Source organism: Hypomesus nipponensis, chromosome 28, assembly GCF_054491055.1.
Source record: "Hypomesus nipponensis isolate SF chromosome 28, ASM5449105v1, whole genome shotgun sequence".
NCBI lineage: Eukaryota > Metazoa > Chordata > Actinopteri > Osmeriformes > Osmeridae > Hypomesus > Hypomesus nipponensis.
Window position 1 is genome coordinate 4,877,224 of NC_140388.1, and position 3,456 is coordinate 4,880,679.

At 50.4% G+C, this 3,456-nt stretch overlaps 1 long non-coding RNA gene across 1 annotated transcript; it reads right to left on the reverse strand.

Moving 5' to 3' along the window:
* Window positions 1-1,662: 1,662 nt before the first annotated feature.
* On the reverse strand, window positions 1,663-3,219 carry LOC146219593 (uncharacterized). Its single transcript, XR_014751028.1, has 4 exons — window positions 3,025-3,219; window positions 2,607-2,710; window positions 1,880-1,986; window positions 1,663-1,807 (listed from the first exon to the last, which is right to left on the reverse strand). It is a non-coding gene; the product is annotated as an uncharacterized LOC146219593 (long non-coding RNA).
* Between the last annotated feature and the right edge of the window lie 237 nt (window positions 3,220-3,456).

The window sequence follows — 3,456 nt, forward strand, 5'->3', positions numbered from 1 at the left end:
ATGCTTCTTGTAGCGCCAAATGAAATGAAAGGAGACTCGCAGCAGAACGCAGGCGTAGCCTACCTTTTTTGATGGTTTTCATCATTTCTAACGTCACAACTATTAGAATTCACAACACGACGCGACGGTTTTTCATTAAAACATTTTTTTTATTAAACTACGCTCATAAGTATTCGAAAAAAGTATTCAAATACTAACTTACTTTAGGATATCCGGATATTCGATTAACCACGCCCATCCCTAACTACCAGGTTCCTCTACATGAGGACAGCAGAGAGCTGACTGCCTTCATAACCCATGAGGGTCTTTTCAGATACAAGCGAGTTTGTTCTGGACTTGCATCTGCACCGTCAGCATTTACATTTACATTTACATTTATTCATTTAGCAGACGCTTTTATCCAAAGCGACTTCCAAGAGAGAGCTTTACAAAATAGCATAGGTCACTGAACATAACCACGAGATAGTCCCAAACATTGCAAGCAGCCAAAACATGAAGCATACATTGTGAAAAAGCTAAACAAGTGCCAAAAGGGAAGACCCATAAGAGCATGTAGTTATACAAGTTAAAAATAAAACAACATGAACCACAAAAGTGCAGGACTGTACCTGTAAAAGAACAATCAACAGTAAAATATTACACAGCAAGTACAAGACTTAACTTCGTTATATCTAACCTACAATAGCAACAAGTCACTCAATAAGAGTCGTAGTGATCCTGGAGGAGACTAACAAATCCAGCCATGCATTCTTAAGTGCCGTTGTACTCCCGGAACAAGTGCGTCTTGAGCCTTTTCTTGAAGGTGGGGAGACAGTCAGTGTCCCTGATGGAGCTGGGGAGCTGGTTCCACCATTGGGGCGCCAGGCAGGAGAAGAGCTTGTGTTGGGACCGGGCAGTCTTGAGCGGTGGGACCACCAGGCGGTTGTCTGAAGAAGACCGTAGGTGACGGGTGGGGGTGTAAGGTTGCAGGAGAGACTTGATGTAGATGGGTGCAGTCCCGTTCACTGCTCGGAAGGTCAGTACCAGGGTCTTGAATCTGATACGGGCGTTGATGGGTAGCCAGTGGAGGGAGATGAGGAGCGGGGTAACATGGGAGCGTCTGGGTAGATTGTAGACCAGGCGGGCCGCTGCATTCTGAATCCTCTGAAGAGGGCGGGTTGCACATGCTGGGAGACCAGCGAGCAGCGAGTTGCAGTAGTCCAACTTGGAGAGGACCAGTGCTTGGACTAGCAGCTGGGTGGAGTGCTCAGACAGGTATCTCCTGATCTTTCGGATGTTGTAGAGGGTGAATCTACAAGACCGGGAGACTGCGGCGATGTGGGCCGTGAAGGAGAGCTCGTCATCCATTGTAACCCCAAGGTTCCTGGCAGAGGATGAGGAGGTCACCGTCGCAGATCCCAGGGTGATTGACAGGTCGTGGGAGATGGAGGGTTTAGCCGGGATGATGAGAAGTTCTGTTTTGGCGAGGTTCAGCTGGAGGTGGTGCTTGGTCATCCAGGCGGAGATGTCTGCGAGGCAGGCCTCAATCCTAGCAGAGATCCCCGGATCGGTCGGGGGGAACGACAGGTACAGCTGGGTGTCGTCAGCGTAGCAGTGGTAGGAGAAGCCATGGGAGGTGATGATTGGTCCAAGTGAGGTGGTGTACAGAGAGAAGAGGAGGGGTCCAAGGACGGAGCCCTGTGGGACACCGGTGGAGAGCTGGCGGGGGTCTGACAGTTTGCCTCCCCAGGAGACCTGGTAGGATCTTCCCGAGAGGTAGGATGAGATCCACTGGAGTGCAGTGCCAGTGATGCCCATCTCTCCAAGTCTGTAGAGCAGGATCTGGTGGTTAACCGTGTCAAACGCTGCAGAAAGGTCCAGCAGAATGATGACGGATGACCTCGAAGCCGCTCTGGCAGACTGGAGGGCAGTGGTGACTGAAAGGAGGGCAGTCTCTGTGGAGTGGCCGGTCTTGAAGCCCGATTGGTTGGGGTCAAGCAGGTTGTTCTGAGAGAGAAAGTTAGAGAGTTGGTTAGATGCAGCACGTTGAATTGTTTTAGAAAAGAAGGGTAGCAGTGATACCGGTCTGTAGTTCTGGAGGACGGCAGGGTTAAGGGAGGGTTTTTTGAGTAGAGGAACAACTCTGGCCTGTTTGAAGGCAGAGGGGAAGGTGCCAGAGGTAAGAGAGGAGTTTAGGACATGGAGCAGAAAAGTTATGATAGAGGGGGAGATAGTTTGAAAGAGAGGGGAGGGAACAGGATCAAGGGGGCAGGAGGTGGGGCGATGAGAGAGAATGAGGTCAGAGAGCTCTGACTCGGACAGGGGAGAGAAAGAGTTTAGACATTTAGTTGGGTCAGTCGTGAAAGGTGAGGGGGTAGGAAAGGTGGGTTTAGGGAACCGACTGCTAATGTCGGAGACTTTTTCCTCAAAGAAGGAGGAGAAGTCGTCTGCTGTCAGAGTGGAGGGGGGGGGTGGGGGAGGTGGGTTAAGAAGGGTGGAGAAGGTAGAGAAAAGTTTGTGGGGGTTAGAAGCAGAGTTAATTTTGTTAAGAAAGTAGAGGGTTTTAGCACCAGTTATGTTAGAAGAGAAGGATTTAAGGAGGGAGTGATACTTATCAAGGTCCAGACCGTCTTTGGACTTGCGCCATCTCCTCTCAGCTGCTCGAAGGGTGGACCGCTTTTCACGAATAACATCCGTAAGCCACGGGCAGGAGGGAGAAGATCGAGCAGGCCTGGTTGACAGGGGACAGAGAGAGTCAAGTGATGCAGTTAAAGTGGTTAACAAGGTGTCGGTGGCAGTGTTAGTGGGGTAGGACGAGAACTCGTCAATGGGAGGGATGGAGGATGTTACAACAGAGGAGAAATGGGAGGGGGATAGGGAGCGGAGGTTGCGCCGGAAAGTTACGAGGGGAGGGGAGGTAGGAGGAGTTGGAGGGAGAGAGACAGAGAATTTGATAAAGTAGTGATCAGATATGTGCAGAGGGGTTACAGAGGTTAAGTCAGTGATACAGTTACGTGTCAGGACGAGGTCTAGCTGTTTGCCTGCCTTGTGGGTCGCCGGTGTGCTCAGCAGCGTCAAATCAAAGGCAGTCAGGAGGGACAAGAAGTCAGCAGCCTGCGTTCCTTGGAGGTGGATGTTGAAGTCCCCAAGGACTATCAGGGGGGTTCCATCATCCGGGAGGATGCTGAGGAGCATGTCCAGCTCGTCCACAAAGTCAGCTAGCGGTCCTGGTGGGCGATAAAGAACAATTTCAGAAAATGATGTTCATAGTGCTGCAAGGTACCTGGAGTTTAGGCATATCTTGATGACATCAATGTCGACTCATCTTGCCGTGCTGATCATGAAACTCGCCTGAAAGCGGTACTCTACAGGTTACATAATGCTGGACTACATCTGAATACTGAGAAGTGTAAATACTACCAGGAAAACCTGACCTACCTGGGACACACCATAAGTAAGGGTGGCCTTCTACTGACT